The sequence below is a fragment of the Bos grunniens genome, chromosome 17 (assembly GCF_055505025.1).
Source record: "Bos grunniens cultivar Pamir isolate PY7600 chromosome 17, Bosgru_T2T1.0, whole genome shotgun sequence".
NCBI classification, from domain to species: domain Eukaryota; kingdom Metazoa; phylum Chordata; class Mammalia; order Artiodactyla; family Bovidae; genus Bos; species Bos grunniens.
Window position 1 is genome coordinate 58,929,392 of NC_141181.1, and position 18,960 is coordinate 58,948,351.

At 43.9% G+C, this 18,960-nt stretch overlaps 1 long non-coding RNA gene across 1 annotated transcript in view; it reads left to right on the forward strand.

The window, feature by feature from the left end:
• Positions 1-14,600, forward strand: part of LOC147355504 (uncharacterized) — a 195,249-nt gene extending 180,649 nt beyond the window's left edge. Inside the window, exon 4 of the long non-coding RNA XR_015144583.1 lies at positions 12,899-14,600. This is a non-coding gene — a long non-coding RNA (uncharacterized LOC147355504). The remainder of the gene's footprint in view (positions 1-12,898) is intronic.
• Positions 14,601-18,960: the final 4,360 nt, after the last annotated feature.

An 18,960-nucleotide genomic window follows, 5' to 3' on the forward strand; every position in this document is an offset into this window, starting at 1 on the left:
GGATAGGAGCATCTGACCACTAGATGATTCGGCAGGACCCCTTTCCCCTTGTACTTGTGTTCAGTCATGTCTAACTCTTTGTAAAGGCACGTGGACCCAGAACATCAGACAGACTGTGATAAGTGTGGGAGCCAGGAGGAACCCAAGCCCAAGAAGAGAGGGCCTTGGTTTTGTTTCCTTCAGTTATGGAAGCCGTTGAGGAACAAACTCAGTCCTCACCTTTCCAGATGGCATGCAACATCTCCTACCTGGCCCTTTGCTTCCCGAGAATGACAGTCACTTCTTCATTACCAGGCAGAGGTCAGGCCACCAACAACAGCGTGGGCACTTGGAAAACAGTGAAGGGGCCCCATCTTGTTCTGAGTTGGCTGTTGATCAGCCACATTCAACAGGAACTCAGGAAAAGCTCCTCAAAGCCCACAAGCGATGCTGTCTCTGGGATGTGGGGGCAAGCCCATGCCTCAGCTTCACCCTCTGCTGAGGATGAAGATAGTAAATGAACCTTAGTTATGGAGATCAGTATGTGCTTAGGGTTTTAGGATGGCAAGGAGCAGAAACAGCCACATGGGCAAGTAAATAATTGATTGGAAGGTTGTGGGGGTAGCTGGTCCTAGGAAAAGGGTGGACTGAAGCAGACCTGAGGCCCTTGGCCATGACGCGAAACCAACAGATGACTCGGCAGATCCCCTTTCCCCTCGTGCTCATGCTCAGGGGCATCCAACTCTTTGCGACCCCAGGGACTGGAACCTGCCAGGCTCCTCTGTCCGTGGGATTCTCCAGGTAAGAATGCTGAGTGTGTTGTCATTTCCTCCTCCAGGGGATCTTCGAACCCAGGGATCGAACTCTTATCTTTAGCATCTCCTGCATTGGCAGACTGGTTCTTTACCACTTGAGCCACCTGGGAAGCAGGTGCCCACCCTCTATTCAAGAGTCCAACTCCTGGGTGGCCTTGCTTGGGCAATATCCCTAAGGCTAGGTCAGTTGAGACAGGTTTTTTGAACCCTGATAGTGTCCGAGGCTCTGGTCTAAGAGCTGGGGGTGCAGCTGGGAACAGGACAGACAAGATCTCATGCCAGGCACCTCATGGTCGGGAAGACAGACCATAATCACCTAAAGAAGTGAGGGAGTCTTAGGTCCTGACCAGTGCTTTGAAGAAAATCAAATAGGGCAGAGCAGGAAAAGTTTGGTGACCTTTGTGCTGGGCTTGTAGGATTTCGATAGGGAGAGATGGAGGGAGAAGTAGGCTAGGCTTGAGAAACAGTAAACGCAGAAAGGATGGGAAGTACAGAGCCCATCCTGGGAATGGAGATAAGCCAGGGGGAGCGTGGGTGAGGAAGGAAACGAATGTTGGCGACACACCATGGAGAGGTCCTAAGGCTAAAGGGGTATACTTCACCTCCCAGCTCAGGGGGGTCCAGGGGACAGTGTCAACTCACACATAGTGGAGGCTGCCTTCCTCCCACTAGAAGGACGCTTTAGAATTACCCATCAGAGGTGTTGTCAGAAAAAAGGAGGAAAGAGTGCTGAACTGAGTAGAAAAAAAAAAATTCGCTGTAAGCAAAGCCATTCATTCATTTGACAACAAACACATATTGAGCACTACTCTGGTGTTCCAAGCTTCTGCTTGACATAGAGCCGTAGAATCCTGAGCTTCAGATCTTCCCTCCCAAGCCCCCTCCTTCCCTCTAATGGACTCAACTACTCTCCACTTGCCTTCAGTTGTTTTAGTTTTTCAAGTTCAAATCTCTGAAAGACGTCTGATTCGCTTGTGTTCTGAGGCCAGCTACATTACAGGCCCAGGGCAGGTCCAATCAGGACCCGCCATGGGGCACGAACAACGGACAGTGGTTCCCCAAAGCAGCATGGTTATCTCCAGAGGAAGGGAAGTTGGGCTCATGTCAGAAGACACAGTCATAAGCAAGGATCATGATGGCAGGTCAGCCTCACAGCCTCCTTCACGGAAATCAGTGCATGACTCCTGACTTGGACCAAGAGTTGTTTTCATGGTACTGGCCAGAGTCCTGTGCCAAGGCTGCAGATCCAGTCCCAAGGGCTGGGGAAGAAAGGTTATGAACTTTCCCAATGGAGGCAGTAACAATGATAGGGATGCAAGTGATCACTGACAATTTTTTACCCCTGCATTTGCATTCAACCATTTGAATATTATTAAATGATTTATACTTTGAAAAGGCCCCTGTTCCCAGTTGGGCTTCCCAGGTGGCACAGTGGTAAAGAATCTGCCTGCCAATACAGGAGGCGCAGGAGACTTGGGTGTGCCCCCTGGGTTGGGAAGATCCCCCGGAGGAGGAAATGGCAGCACATTCCAGTATTCTTGCCTGGGAAATTCCACGGACAGAGGAGTCTCACGGGCTACAGTCCATGGGGTCGCAAAGAGTCAGACACAACTTTGTGACTGAGTATGAGCACTGTTCCCCATTTCGGAGGGTGGGAGGCACAATTAACTAATGGCTGGTAATCTCTGAGGAAGAGGCATAAGTGGCAAAGAGTGGAAAAGCAGAAACTCATCTGTTACTGTGGAATTGTACACTGGGCCTGCCTTCCTAAAGAACAACTTGGCAATACACTAAAGCACTAAAAATACCCAATCCCTTTGATCCAGAACTTCTAGGAATTTGTCATAAGGACACAATCAGATATGTATGCAAAAAATGTTCCTCCAAGGTGGCTCACTGTAGCATTAATATAATACTGAAAAATTAGAACTAAATTGAATATCCAATAATCAGGGATTAGTTGAGTAAATTATGGCATGTCCATATGACAGATTCAATACAGTCCAAAAAAAACTGCATAGAAGCATATTAAATAACATGGGAGAATGTGGTATATGAAAAGGCAGGCTGTAAAACATTATGAACATCATGTCATCTTTGTAAGGTTAATTTTGGAGATCTTTGGGTAATATGATAGAATGGAGGAGTAACAGAGGTGGGTAAGGATAAGGGCTTGGAGATAAGACAGACATGAGTTCTGTTCCCAGGTCCACCACTTACCAGCTTGAACACTGTAAGCCTCAGCTTCCTCATCTTTGATATGGGGCTAGGATGGTTTCTGGACTATACCAAGGGCAAGGTACTTATTAAATAAATGTTTCTAACTAAAATGGTGGGTGATAGTATGTGGGTATATGTGTGTATGTGCTCACCGTGGTGCTTTCCGGATGTGCTCAATTCCTCCTGAGTTAGGTTGTTACTGCTTTTGTAACTTGAAACACGGTTATTAACATAAAAATGGAGAGGCAAAAAGGAACCGTGAGAATATTATTCAACATAAGAAATGTCATCAGGACAGGAGGAATGTCAACAGTGTGTTAATTTGCCATCTCTGTCTGTTCTCAGAGTTGTCTGTTTTGAATCATTTTGTGGCATTTCTGTTCCTCTTTTTTTTAAGGACTAGTTCCAAGAATTAGAAAAAAAACACAAACAGAAAGACAGAAAACCCCAAAAACTTCAAGCCATGTGGGTGAGTACAATTTGCAGAAAAACATTTCCAAAATAATGTAGCCAATACAGGTCATGTTTTAAACCTCAGATATCTGAGCAAATATCTAAATAACACCTGTAAAGTTCTCCTGCTTGGTAACACCTTGCTTGTTGGAGATAATTTAGAGAGAAGGTTCCAACGTTCATTGGTTTTGCCTGCTCCAGCATCCACCTGCTCTGTACCCCTGCCCACATTGGCATCAGAATTCAGGTATTTTTCTGGGAAAATGGTCCCTTCCCCTAGATCCTTGTGGCTCAAGGTGGGCCTGGCCATGTATTGGCTTTAGAGGTAGGCATGACCCGGTCCTGACTAATAAGAGTACAGTGTTGTTCTGGCCACTGGGATTGGCTCAGGGATGGGCATATGACCCAAGCTACACCAATCAGAGACAAAGAATCTTAGCCCTGGGATTTTTGGCGGAAGTGCTGATATTAAGAGTGCTGTCTTTCCACTGGGATGCTAAGCAGGTAGAATGTAAGGCTGAAAATGTCAGGAATGGTTCAACATCATTTAGGCTTGCTTGAGAATGGAGCAAACACAAAGGATAAAAGGCAAGAAACGGACAAAGTTAGATTCCTGCTGACATCCCTTTAAGCACAAGGGCTCAGCTCTGCCTAATGTTAACAAACATTCCTTTCTGTTTAAGCCAATTGGAGTTAGTTTTCTGTTGCTTGCAACTGAAAAAGTCCTGACTTCACCAGATCACTCTGAAGTGGTAGATACATTCATTTCATTATATGTTCTAAGAGTCTATAGTGTTTATAGTATTTCAGGTGCTAATGACTCATTCAGTGTTTCTTAAGTAGAGCTCCTCTAGGACTGGCTGCAGTGAACACCTAAGAGCCCTTTATAATTAGCTCATTAAAGGAACCCCGGCAAAGTGGTTGTCAACTTACTTAAAAACAGTTGTCTTGAGTAGGCTAAGCCTTTCCCCTGCTACCCCCAACACACAATCAGGCTTTGGAAAGCCTTTTTCAGAGTTAGCACTAATATAGGTCCACATTCAACTCCTTCCCCGATTAATAGAATTCTCACTAAAATATTTAATTCTTTATCTGTAATCCTTTCATACTAACAGAAACAGTAACACAAACAAAACATTGCAAACAGGTTGTGTTTTCTATAGAGAGCAGACAAGCCACTGTTATACATTATAATAGTGCTTTGCAGATAATGTTGATTCTATTTATATTTCATTTCATCACCCAGTTTCCACTCCTTTTGGTGTGAGTACCAAGCTATAGATTGCTTAAAATGTTGAGCTCCTGGGTGCATGCATGTGTGCTCAGTCTTGTCTGACTCTTTGCAACCCCATGGACTGTATGTAGCCCACCGGGCTCCTCTGTCCATGGGATTTCCCAGACAAGAACACTGTAGTAGCTTGCCATTTCCTTCTCCAGGGGATCTTCCCGACCCAGAGATCTGACCTGAGTCTCCTGCATTGGCAGGAGGATTCTTTACCACTGAGCCTCCTGGGTAATGGTTCTTTTTCCCTTATCAAAAAATTTTAAAGGCCAGTCAACAGTCTAAGAGGTTGATTCATATCAAAACAAGCTTTACTGAGATCCTAGTGTTTACAAGATAGCGGCAGGTTTGAAGGAGACAGAAAGATGAGAAACTCCCGTCTAAGTCCCCTGGAGATGACTGTCTAGTTGGGGAGATAGGAATGTGGTTTAGTGTAGGGGGCCTGGACTACTGAGGTTCCAATACTGATTCTGTCACCTCCTAGCTACATTCTTGGGCAAAGTACAGAATCTCTGTATACTTCAGTTTTTCATCTGTGAAATAGGGCTAAAAATATAGAACGTCAAAGAAAAATGTCTAGAACTCAAAAAAGATGTCCAAGTTGTCTTTCTTTCTTGTTTTATAGCTTCATAGATCTCTTGTATAAGATCTGATTTTGATGTTGCCCCAGTAATTCTCAGGTATATCTTGGGGTCAAGAATCAACATGTTTGGTGATCCCTCAAAAATCCCTTTGGAAGCAGCCATGTTGGTCACCTGTAGACCATCTCTCAATCTAGTAAGTTCTGCCCAGTCAGTTTATCCCACATTATTCTTTGGTTGAGTACCAGATAAAGCAGTATCTTTGTATTTAGGAGTCAGGTTGTATGAAAAATACTGACCCTTAAATACTTTAAAAACATTTATAAACACTGGACTCCCAGTCAGGGCAGCCAAAGGCCACACGTAAGAAGAAACTCAAGAATCAAGGGATTGGCCATTCTCTCAGGTCCCACCCAAAGGTCACCCTGGATAAGCCTTTATCCCATATTCTGCTATAGGAACCACCTGTACTTGTTACATTGTTCTTTCTCTTCACAAGATTGTGTCTGAATCCATGAACCTTAAAGGCTTATAGGAGGCGATTTCCCTATATTTAATTTGCTTCATAGTAAGACAGTTCAGAAATGTTAGACATCAGGGTCAAGGCTAGGACCTGGGGATCCCAACCCATCTTGACCTTGAAAGCCCTCTTTGTAAAAAGCATAAGATCTGGAGTTCAAAGCATGAGACTTGAGTCCACAATTTTCCACAGGGTGACCTTGTTACTAGTCACTTTATCTCCTTCAACTTTAGTCTCTTCCTATGAAAAAGAGGCTCTTGAAAATATATACCACCCACAGTTACTGAGAGAATGGAGATAAAATATGCATGTTGAGTTAAAAAGGGTATTCATGTGTTATTCACTAACTCTACAGTCGTAGTATGGGAACAGGGTCTAGTGATGATGAGTAAGTCAGTCCCTGACGTCAAGAAGCACTCAGCCATGTGGGAAAATATAGTAGAAATGTGTAATGATACTATGGTGTGGCAAGTATGATGGTGAGTTATTCTGTAGTACCTGCCAACACTCCAGTCTTTTTGTGGTTCCAAAGGAAATGATCTGTTTTGTTTTGACAGTTAGTTAATGCATGTTTGGGTAGTTTCTGTTTTGTGTTGCAGAAGAGAAACACAGTTTGAGGTGGATGTATATATATATACATTCTGAAAAGCTCTGTCCTTGCTAGCTGGGATGGTGGGAGGACTGGGCAATCCTATCAGGCTTCTTCAGCTCAGGGAAAGAATTCTGAATGACTATTCATGATCAAATTAGACAGATTTGTTTCCCACTAGTAAACAGTCAGTAATAGTTATTGAGTGTATGCTGTGCATATTGTATTTTCTATTGAAAAGTCATACAGCTTGGCATCAAATGGGTTCTACCATTTACTAGCCATGGAATTTGGGGCAAGTGATTTACCCTGTGTGAGCTTCAGTGTTTTCTCTTGAAATGGGGCAGAAATGGTGTAAACATGAGGATTTAGTGAGATGGTGGGACACCATGGGGAGTGTTCAGCAATGGCAGTTATCACCATTGGCTCCATGGAAAAGCTTGGGCATAGGAGAGATTCTGTCCTGGAAAGATCTTTGTGATCACTGCAGGGCTCTTCAGGAGACTGGGGTTGTTAAATTTAAAAGAGGTTTTAGGTTCTCATGTCAGCACATAAGGCAAAAAAGGATGGGGTCAAGGTACACTTGAAAATGACCTGCCCATAAAGTAGGGTATATATGGTATTATATACAAACAACTCGGGTTTGAGAACCACTGAGTCAGACCACTAGACAGAATAAAAGGAAAGTTTACCTACAATTGCCTGAGGATTCAAACCATTCTGTGTCCAAGGAAGAGGGTCTCAACTGGGGGCAATTTTTCCTCTCCCAGAGGACATTTGGCAATGTCTAGAAAGGCACTGTCATGACTAGGATGGGGTATGATACTGGCATCCAGCGGGTAGCAGCCAGGGATGCTACTAAATATCCTGCAGTGCCCAGGGCAATTTCCCAAAACAAAGACCCACACAGGCTAAAATGCCACTGGTGCCGAGGTTGAGAAACCCTGCTGTAAGGTAACTATCAAATCCACGTTTAGGAATGAGAGATGGGTGGAGTCTGCTTGGATGGTCTGCTTGTCAGGGGTTGGGGCTGGGTGGTGGGAGTTTAATGAGATGCCATATGTCAGAGTTCTTAGTTCAGGGCCTGGCACAAAGTAGGTGCTTAACAAATATTTGGTGAGTGTATAGTTGCATCTTGCTTGCTGGGTTCTATCACATACGCACTGTTTTTTGAAATGTGGCTGGAGACCTGCTGGGCCACCTGCCTCCTGTCTTCCCAAACTGGAATTTCCACTTCAGCCGCACTCACCGGGGACAGACCTCATGCGGCTATCTTCCATGAGGGGAGGTTCTGAAGCCAGCACCAATTCAGATGTGATCCTGCTAGATCATGATTATCAAAACTTCATAATTTGGATTCAAAATTACTGACCTCTCAACTCTCTGTGGAAAGCCTTCCTCATAGCCACATGATTTTAAGAAGGAGCTCTCACAAATACAGACTCCATTTCCCCCCAAAAACAGAGTGGATCTGAACTAGGAGTCCATGTGTCCAAAGCAAAGCTGGGGGATGGTAGTTGGCACTTACAACCTAGGAAATTCTCAAGGACCACACAGGCCAGAAAATTGCTTTTAAACAAAAGAAATATTTCCATTTCATTTTAGCCCCTAATGTATCACATAACTCTAATATCATTCCCTGTCCAACTGAAATATTTGAATCCAAATAATTCTTAAGTCATTTGGACTCTATTCAAAAGTGAATTCATCTCTTTAATCATCCTTCCCCTTATTTTTTAAATAAAGACTAATATTGAAAGTTGAGTCTATTTGTGGATTCTTTTTTTTTTCACTCTAAGATGTTTCTTTTTTTACAGTCACTGTTGCTTTCTTCCCCATCATTTCTTACTCATCAGTGTCTTGAAAATCCTAAACTTGTCTTTTTCCATTTTTAAATTTTCCTTCATTTAAATATTGTGGACAGCAGGCAGACTGAATAATGATGAATATGATTAATATTCAGACTTAATAAGTCTTATGAAAAGGCCTTTTTCCAAGGAAGGAGGATGTATGGTTTTGGCAGCATATGGTGTCACGGTGATAGAGTCGAATGTAGGGTATCTGGATGGGGGAAAGGCAATGTCCTGGCCATCCTGCCCCTGAGAGGGAGGACATGCATATGGTATCCTCTCCCATACATCCAGAGGAGAAAGGGAAATGTGCCCCCAGAGTGCATTTCTGCATCACTCTGTCTCAGGAGTTTTCTTGATTTGAAACATTGTCTTGGTGTGTCTCTGTGACACAGAATGATGCACATTATTCTCAGATGGGCAGGGCCTTCTCCTTGATGTCCTTCTTTTCCTAAAACACCTATGATAGAGAAGACCATACCAGGATCCAGGAATGGCAAATACACAGCTGATTCACATCTACTCTCCACTCCTCTGCCTACGGCAGACATTACCGATCAATGACTCTTTTCCCCAAACCACACATACAGCCACTACCAGTGGATTTCAGAGTAAGCACATAAGATAAAAAAAGATTTTTTGCCTCTGCTAAGTGAAAAAGAATAATACTTGAAGAGCATGGAATGTCGCCACCACTGTATCCTTTTCCAGAAACCTCTTCAGTGCTCCAAATCCTAGTTGACCAAAGGTTTGAAAGAGAAGAGGGAGAGGTCAGCTTTGCTTTCTCCATAGCAATTTGGTTTAAAAACTTGAAGTCTCTGCGTACGTAGAAACAAGCAAATTGAATGAATTCAACCTCTTTTCTTAATAGAACCTCAGTCTGTAGTTTTTGAGTAAGGTGCAGATTATTTTTATTTTCAGTTTTCCTCTTGAAATTATATAAAATTACCTCTCCTCTCCCCTCCAATCCTTATAACTGCTGTTTTTTTCCCTCAAATTCTTTGTGTTTTTACTATAGGAATTTTTTTTCAAATAAGTTCCTGATGTTACTTTATCTATAAGTCCTCAGTCTGAGATGGAGTTTTAGAAACAATCTAGAACCAAAATTAATTCTACCACTTTATAATCTGCCCAGTCAGATGCAAAAAAAAAAAAAGTAGTATATGGTTTTCAAGTACTTTCTATACTTGAGACTAAAAATGGCATTTTCTTTTCTTTAAGCAAATGCAACTCTCTGGGTACTTACTGTAAGAGGATTTTAGTCATTGGAGACATTTAAAAACAGATCTCAAATGAGAATCTTTCTTTATATTTTTTTCAAAAGGATATTTACTTTGGAAAATGCTACATTTAGAAAAATTGTGCCTTGGATGACAACTGGCCCACTAAGTTGTACTGTTTTTTGAGGGGAAGAAAGGAGCGGAGGAGGTTGGAGGCTGTGTAAAGGCAGTTCTGTTCACCCACCAGCCAAGCAGGATCTGAAAGTTCATTTTCATTCATTTTCATTCGTTCATTCATTCATTCAGACAGTCAATCAACACATATTGAAGGCCTGCCATATAGAGAGCATTGTGCTAGACAATGGGCCTATAGCCATGAACAAAACACTCTCTTTGACTTTCCACTTTTCTCAGCTGGGCATGCCAGAGAAAGATGCCCTAAAGTCCTAAGACAGGAGTTCTTGGGCAATGTCTGGAGACCTTTTTGGATGTCACAATTGCGGGAGGGTGCTACTGGCATCCAATGGGTAGAGGCCAGGAATGCTGCTAAACATCCCATGATACACAGCCCCTTACCCTAAATGTCAACCGAATGGAAGTTGAAAAGCCTAACCTTAATGCAGACAAGATGTGTAAGGAACTAACTTTTAGTCAATGCTTCTAGTTAAGCACCATCCTTAGGAGGAATGAGAAAATAGAAGCTCAATTCATTTTCTGTCAGATTTTCTTCTCTCATGGAACCATGAGTGAGAGAGGTCGGTACCGCTGCTCTCAGGGTATGGTCCATGGACCAGCAGCATCAGCGTCACCTGGGAGCTTGTTAGAAATGCAGACACTCAGGCCCCACCCCAGGTCAGCTAAATCAGACTCTGCATGTTGACACCACCTCAGGAGATCTGTGTGCACCCAGTTATAGTATGAGAAGTTGCAGCTCTAATCAGACTTGAAACAGAAGTTTTAAGTTATAGTCTTGATATACGCTGAAATCCTAACCCCCAATGTGAAGGTCTCAGGAGGTGGGGTCATGAAGGCAGGAGGCAATTAGGTCATGAAGGCAGAGTCCTTATGAGCAGGATTAGTGGCCTTACAAATGAGACCCCAGAAAGCCCCCTCACACCCTCTATTGTTTGAGGACATGGCATGGTGTTTGGGACCATGTTTGAGGACATTGTTTGAGGATATGGTGAGGGTTCACTTCTCACCAGACACTGACTCTGCCTTGATCTTGGATTTCCTGGCCTCCAGAACTGTGTGAAATAAATGTCTGTTGTTTCAGCCACCAGCCTATGGCATTTTTGTTATAACAGCCCCAAATGCTTTCGAAATGTGGTGATGGAGAAGACTCTTGAGACCCCTTGGACAGAAAGATCAAACCAGTCAAACCAGTAAAAGAAATCAACTCTGAATATTCTTTGAAAAGACCGAAACTGAAGCTCCAATACTTTGGCCACCTGATGTGAAGAGCCAACTCATTGGAAAAGACCCTAGTACTGGGAAGGATTGAGGGCAGGAGGAGAAATGGGTGACAGAGGATGAGGTGGTTGGATGGCATCACTGACTCAACAGACATGAGTTTGAGCAAACTCTGGGAGATGGTAAAGGACAGGGAAGCCTGGTATGCTGTAGTCCATGGTGCCACAAAGAATTAGACACAGCTGAGAGACTGAACAACAAGCCCCAGATGGACTAAGACAGCTACAAAGGAACCCACTCTGAGGGATCAGGGAAGGCTTCCATGAAAAATGAGCCTGTAAATTGAGGGCTGGATTGGGGGTCAACCAGGAAAATAGGGTTCCTGACAGCGGACTATCACTAGCAGAGGCTCAGAGATTGGAGGGAGCCTGGTCAACGGAGGAGCTGAAGGAAGACGCATTATATCTAGAGTCCTTTAGCATGGTGTCCTAAGAGCCGAGAGAACTGGTCAGACCAGAGTTGGAATCCCATGAATGATAATTGTCCCAGGCGCCCCAAGTCTGACATGGGACAAAGCAAGAACAATCCTGCTGGGAACAAACGCTGCTCCCCAAGCGCTCTGATTTAAGGTTACAGAGCCATTATGTCGATACATTTCTGTACAGATTTTGTAGTTTATGACACATTCTGGCAACGTTTAGATGCAATTGCAATGAGCCAGAATGTAGTACTGTAAACCTAAAACTGGATATCCCTTGAAGCTGTTAGAATCTGGCAGGAGACCTGCTCCCAATTACAAGCACAGTTTCCAACTTCACTGTTCCCTCCTCAAAAGCATTGAAAACAAAATCCATTTTTAATGAGGGACTACTAAACACTTTGCATTCTGTTAATGTCCCTTTTGGCCTCTCAAGCCTCAGTATGTCTTATACCCCAAGAAATGACCTCCACTAACTGACTGGCCAAGGCAAGAGAGTATCCTAGGAGTCTCGCACCCCAGTGCAAATATGGCGCCCGAATGGACTGAAACCAAGGGATCCTGTCCCCACCCCCCTCAATCCCCTCCGCACATGGCCAGCTGGGTGCACAGGGCCAGCCCTTCCCAGGGCTGGGTGGGAAACTGGGAGAAGTCATCTCAACACACACATCCAGTATACACTTGGCTGCCTGACTCCTCATCTCTAACCTATTACTAATCTTACAAACCATCCATTATCCACTCAGTATCTGGCAAACATGAACTTGGCCCACGTCAAAGCTGACTGATGAGATCCAAGTTAGAAGAAGTGGGAGAAAGAAGAGAAAGTACAAAAGATGAGCCAGACGGTTTTCCAACCTGTAAGAACATGTTGTATTTACCAGGCCGGGTATGAAAGCCAAGCTCCGTTCCCGTTGTTTGTCTTCTGCTCAGGGTCTGGGTTATGTTTGGTGCAAACAGGTCAGTACCCGCGCCCCCCCACCCTCACTTCCATCTGATGATTGGCGTATTGTTTAGAGGCGAGGAGGGATGATCCTGTGCTCCAGAGGAAGTTGGCAAGAAAGTTTAATTCTATAAAAAGAAACGCGCGGTCAGGATACGGTTTCCTATTCTGAGTCAAGGCAGAGAAGGGAGTCAGAAATTCCAACCCAGAGGGTCAGGACAGGCTCCAGGACCTGTTGAATCACATCTGAAACATGTTCCCCGTTCTCCTTTCTCCTCCTCCCTGTTCTTACAACTGGCCAACTGGGATTACACAATTCGCACTAATTTTATTCCACATGTGGCTGTTTCTTATTAGGAGGATGGATCTTATTTTTTTTCCTTTACCATGTCATCTCTCCTGATTCAGGTGAGTAATTCCATTTCTTAACACAGGGATTCTGTTCACACTCTTGGCTGGACTCAAAAAAAAAAAAAAATGTGCACTCAAACTTTTTCTTAACGTGTCTTTTTTCTGTGTCTTTTAAAACCCCCGAATCTTTGTTTCTCTGCCCAGAATCTTCATCGTTTCCTCATTCTGAAGAGTTGGACTCGACAGGAACCAATGGAAAAGTGAACATTTGAGTCAATCGACAGGATGTTTTTTGGTCAACCAATACCCAACAACTGTTTCTAAAGGGTTTGTCCCCACCTCCACCCCCCACCCCGCAACTGGAGTGGTGAGTTTTCTCTTTAGCTGAATTCACCAGATGTTTTGGCGGTACATAAACCTGGCTTTCCCGTCTTCCAAGTGGATGAAATAGGATCCAAATCACAGCACGTCTCCTCAGCTTCTCCAACCAAGTACTTAATGGTTCTTGAGAATAATGTAAAGATGGAGTTCAGTTTTCTTCAGGCCTTGGGCCCACTGGATCCAGGTGTTGGCATTTTCTGGCTTCGCTTTAGAAGATTTCCAGGTGGAATCCCAGATTCATGAGCACGAGTCAACTTCCCCACAGTTACCCTCCTCCATCACTTTAATTTTTCTGGCCACATATCAGAAACTGTAAAAGTACACCCTAAAATCCCCACGAAGGATGAACTGCTGTAGTGGCACGCACATGATTCAACCACATCTGGAGAAAAAACTGCTCTGCGACTCCCCCTCAGTCTTTGCAACTCCAGGTGCCGCCCCCCACACCCGAGTCAAAGGGGAAACAGGACCCCTTCATCAGCCTCCAACCTCCCTCTGCCTTGTGCCCCGTTTTGCTTAGAACAAGCTTCAGCATGCCATGCCACCTCGCCAGGCCTTGCCAAAATCCACGAATGGCACAGAGAGCACATTAAACAGATGGAATGCAACATACATGTAAAGAAATAAGAGCACTGCCAGGAAGGTTGGCAGCAGCGCTGGAATGCTTTAAACAGTGTGTGTGTGGGTAGGAAGAGTGAGCCCAGAGTCGGCGAGGCTGCCTCCTTCTCAAGAGCTGTTTCTTTTACAGCCGTGACCTGTTTTGCCAGTCAAAATAAATACGGTGTTAAATGCCCCCTTTTACTGGCTCCCAATACCTTGGCAATGCAACTTGAAATATGACCCGCTTTCATTGGAAAAAATGTCCTTTTAACTGAGTGGAAAGGATGTGCCCCTTCTAGGAAGTAAGTAGGAGGGTCACGGATGGTGGGGCCTTCTGAACACAGACACACTGAGGAAGCAGGACCGGCCTTGGAATCGACACTGCCTGTTTAAAAGTCATCACCTTTAGAAGGTTCCTGGCAGACACAGAGCAACACTTGGGGCTGGCTTTCAAGGCTTCTGTCCCCTCTGATTTCAGCAGGAACAATAAAGTAGGAGGTCTGAGTGTGGGCTGTCTCACGAGGCACCTTGAGATAGCCAAGTCCTTCCTTCTAGCTGTGCTAACCAGGAATGACCATGGGGTCAGCCCATTCACGATGCCATTTAGTTTTGCGTGCTCCCCATGGCCATAGTCACTCCATAACCACGTCAGCATCTTGCCACGTGTGTGAGAAGCTAGATGGATTTCCCCCAAAGAGTCATCGTCGCATTTTCTGCATACCAGGCACCTCGGATGTGTTTTCTGAATCATCCTATTATCACATGATATAAGGATATCACTACTCCAGGGACTTCCCTGGTTGTCCAGAGGTGAAGATTCTACTTCCACTGCAAGGGGCATGGGTTCAATCCCTGGTTGGGGAACTAAAATCCTGCATGCCACCTGGTGCAGCCAAAAAATAATAAAATATTTCCTTAAAAAGGATATTCAGTTCAGTTCAGTTCAGTTGCTCAGTCGTGTCCAACTCTTTGCAACCCCATGAATCGCAGCACACCAGGCCTCCCTGTCCATCACCAACTCCCGGAGTTCACTCAGACTTAGGTCCATCGAGTCAGTGATGCCATCCAGCCATCTCATCCTCTGTCATCTCCTTCTCCTCCTCCCCCAGTCCCTCCCAGCATCAGAGTCTTTTCCAATGAGTCAACTCTTCGCATGAGGTGGCCAAAGTACTGGAGTTTCAGCTTTAGCATCATTCCTTCCAAAGAAATCCCAGGGCTGATCTCCTTCAGAATGGACTGGTTGGATCTCCTTGCAGTCCGAGGGACTCTCAAGAGTCTTCTCCAACACCACAGTTCAAAAGCATCAGTTCTTTGGTGCTCAGCTTTCTTCACAGTCCAACTCTCGCATCCATACATGACCACAGGAAAAACCATAGCCTTGACTAGACGGACCTTTGTTGGCAAAGTAAAGTCTCTGCTTTTGAATATGCTATCTAGGTTGATTTCCTGGTCATTTCCTTCCAAGGAGTAAGCGTCTTTTAATTTCATGGCTGCAATCACCATCTTCAGTGATTTCAGAGCCCCCAAAAATAAAATCTGACACTGTTTCCACTGTTTCCCCATCTATTTCCCATGAAGTGATGGGACCAGATGCCATGATCTTCTTTTTCTGAATGTTGAGCTTTAAGTCAACTTTTCCACTCTCCACTCTCCACTCACCATCAAGAGGCTTTTAAGTTTCTCTTCACTTTCTGCCATAAGGGTGGTGTCATCTGTATATTTGAGGTTATTGATATTTCTCCCAGCAATCTTGATTCCAGCTTGTGCTGCTTCCAGCCCAGCGTTTCTCATGATGTACTCTATATAGAAGTTAAATAAGCAGGGTGACAATATACAGCCTTGAAGTACTCCTTTTCCTATTTGGAATCAGTCTGTTGTTCCATGTCCAGTTCTAACTGTTGCTTCCTGACCTGCATATAGGTTTCTCAAGAGGCAGGTCAGGTGGTCTGGTATTCCCATCTCTTGAAGAATTTTCCACAGTTCATTGTGATCCACACAGTCAAAGGCTTTGGCATAGTCAATAAAGCAGAAATAGATGTTTTTCTGGAACTCCCTTGCTTTTTCGATGATCCAGCGGATGTTGGCAATTTGATCTCTGGTTCCTCTGCCTTTTCTAAAACCAGCTTGAACATCTGGAAGTTCACGGTTCATGTATTGCTGAAGCCTGGCTTGGAGAATTTTGAGCATTACTTTACTAGTATGTGAGATGAGTGCAATTGTGTGGTAGTTTGAGCATTCTTTGGCATTGCCTTTCTTTGGGACTGGAGTGAAAACTGACCTTTTCCAGTCCTGTGGCCACTGCTGAGTTTTCCAAATGTGCTGGCATATTGAGTGCAGCACTTTCACAGCATCATCTTTGAGGATTTTAAATAGCTCCACTGGAATTCTATCACCTCCACTAGCTTTGTTCGTAGTGATGCTTTCTAAGGCCCACTCGACTTCACATTCCAGGATGTCTGGCTCTAGGTGAGTAACACACCCTCATGATTATCTTGGTTGTGAAGTTCTTTTTTGTACAGTTCTTCTGTGTATTCCTGCCACCTCTTCTTAATATCTTCTACTTCTGTTAGGTCCATACCATTTCTCTCCTTTATCGAGCCCATCTTTGTGTGAAATGTTCCCCTTGGTATCTCTAATTTTCTTGAAGAGATCTCTAGTCTTTCCCATTCTGTTGTTTTCCTCTATTTCTTTGCATTGGTCGCTGAGGAAGGCTTTCTTATCTCTCCTTGCTATTCTTTGGAATTCTGCATTCAGATGCTTATCTCTTTCCTTTTCTCCTTTGCTTTCACTTCTCTTCTTTTCACAGCTATTCGTAAGGGCTCCCCAGACAGCCATTTTGCTTTTTTGCATTTCTTTTCCATGGGGATGGTCTTGATCCCTGTCTCCTGTACAATGTCATGAACTTCCGTCCATAGTTCATCAGGCACTCTATCTATCAGATCTAGGCCATTAAATCTATTTCTCACTTCTACTGTATAATCATAAGGGATTTGATTTAGGTCATACCTGAATGGTCTAGTGGTTTTCCCTACTTTCTTCAATTTAAGTCTGAATTTGGCAATAAGGAGTTCATGATCTAAGCCACAGTCAGCTCCTGGTCTTGTTTTTGTTGACTGTATAGATCTTCTCCATCTTTGGCTGCAAAGAATATAATCAATCTGATTTCGGTATTGACCATCTGGTGATGTCCATGTATAGAATCTTCTCTTGTGTTGTTGGAAGAGGGTGTTTGCTATGACCAGTGCATTTTCTTGGCAAAACTCTATTAGTCTTTGCCCTGCTTCATTCCGTATTCCAAGGCCAAATTTGTCTCTTACTCCAGGTGTTTCTTGATTTCCTACTTTTGCATTCCAGTCCCCTATAATGAAAAGGACATCTTTTTTGGGTGTTAGTTCTAAAAGGTCTTGTAGGTCTTCATAGAACCGTTCAACTTCAGCTTCTTCAGTGTTACTGGTTGAGGCATAGACTTGGATTACTGTGATATTGAATGGTTTGCCTTGGAAACGAACAGAGATCATTCTGTTGTTTTTGAGATTGCATCCAAGTATTGCATTTCGGACTCTTTTGTTGACCATGATGGCTACTCCATTTCTTCTAAGGAATTCCTGCCCACAGTAGTAGATATAATGGTCATCTGAGTTAAATCAAAAACTTTTTGAGTTTTTTATTTAACTCAAAAAGAATATTACCACTCTTATTTTCCCCTTCATGGATCACAGCCTTGTTGTTGGCAATGGGGATTGCATAACTCAATGAAGCCAGGCAAAAGGAGAAGGGGGCAGTAGAGGATGAGATGGTTAGGTAGTATCACCAACTCAATGAAGATGAATTTGAGCAAACTCCAGGAGATAGTGAAGGACAAGGAAGCCTGGTGTGCCACAGTCCATGGGGTCGCAAAGAGTCAGACATGACTGAGCAACTGAACAACAATTCCTATTTTACCTATGAAGAAAGTGAAGTTCAGAGAGGTTGAGTCACCTGCCCAAGACTGAACAGCAATTAAAAGGGAAGCTGGAATTTGAGCCCAAGTCTGCCTGCTCTCAACGATCAGGCTGTGAGGGCTCCATGCTGGCTTCTAACAAAATTCCCAAGGCAGCAAACCTGCAGCGTCACCTTCTTTATTCTTAGAACCCTGTGAGGCAAGATATTGAATTCCCTGTTAAAGATGCCATAAGATGTGTTAGTTTCTGGGGCAGCTATAACAAGTTATTGCAAACAGGGTGCTTAAAACAACAGAAGGGTATCCTCCCACAGTTCTGGAGGCCAGAAACGAAGATGTTGGCAAGGCCATGCTCCTGCCCTCTCTGAAGGTTCTAGGGGAGAATCCTTCCCTGTCTGAGTAGTTGCTGGCATTCCTTGGCTTGTGACTGTATCACTCTAATCTCTGCCTCTGTCCCCACATGGTCTTCATACAGGTCTCCTCCCCTTCTCTTCTAAGGACATTTGTATTGGACTTAGGGCCCCTTCGCATCTTCTTATCTCAAGATGCTTAACTAAATTACATCAGCAAAGATTCTTTTTCCAATGAGATCACATTCCCAGATTCCAAGGAACTGATTCTAAATCTTTCCTACCACATCGGGAGATGAGATGATTTATAAAATGAGAGTCTCCCAAATTTTGCAGGTCTGCAGGGCTTATTATAAGCATTTAAAATATTTTTGCCATCCCATATCCTCTCTTTAAAACAGTGAGTATAACAACAACCAATACTTCGTGAAAACTCACGAAGTTCTGCCACTTAGTGTCACTTAGTCCTCACAGAAGCTCCACCGTTCTTTCCTCACCGAACAGGGTAGGAAAAAAAACTATGAGAGGTTAAGAACCTTGACTAAGATTTCACGCCAGGAACCAGTAAGGGGCGGACTGGAACTCCAGTCTGTCTGACTCTGGAGTCTGAGTTCTCAGGCAGGATGCAAAACTGCCTTTTCTTGGGAATTCAGGATTTGTTGGGAGACCGTGGTTTGGAAGGAGGAGGAAGCATGGGGCAATGGGACAATTTATGCCATGTTTTAGCCAAGAATTATTCTTGGGCGGAATATTCAGAAAGGCAGAAAACAAGGCATTTTGATTGGGAAGGCAATCAACGCATTGGTTTCTCTCTTGATTTTTATGATTGAGGACCACTCTCTTCTCTCTCTCGGGGCTGAAATTGGGGTCTTTCTGCAGAGAAACAGGAAGTTGGAGGCCCACAAGAAAATGCCCATTTTTATTGTCTTCCAGATTTCGGTTCAGTGACATCTGCCAATAGTTATATTCTTATTGCAGAGAAAAGTTCACTTTTA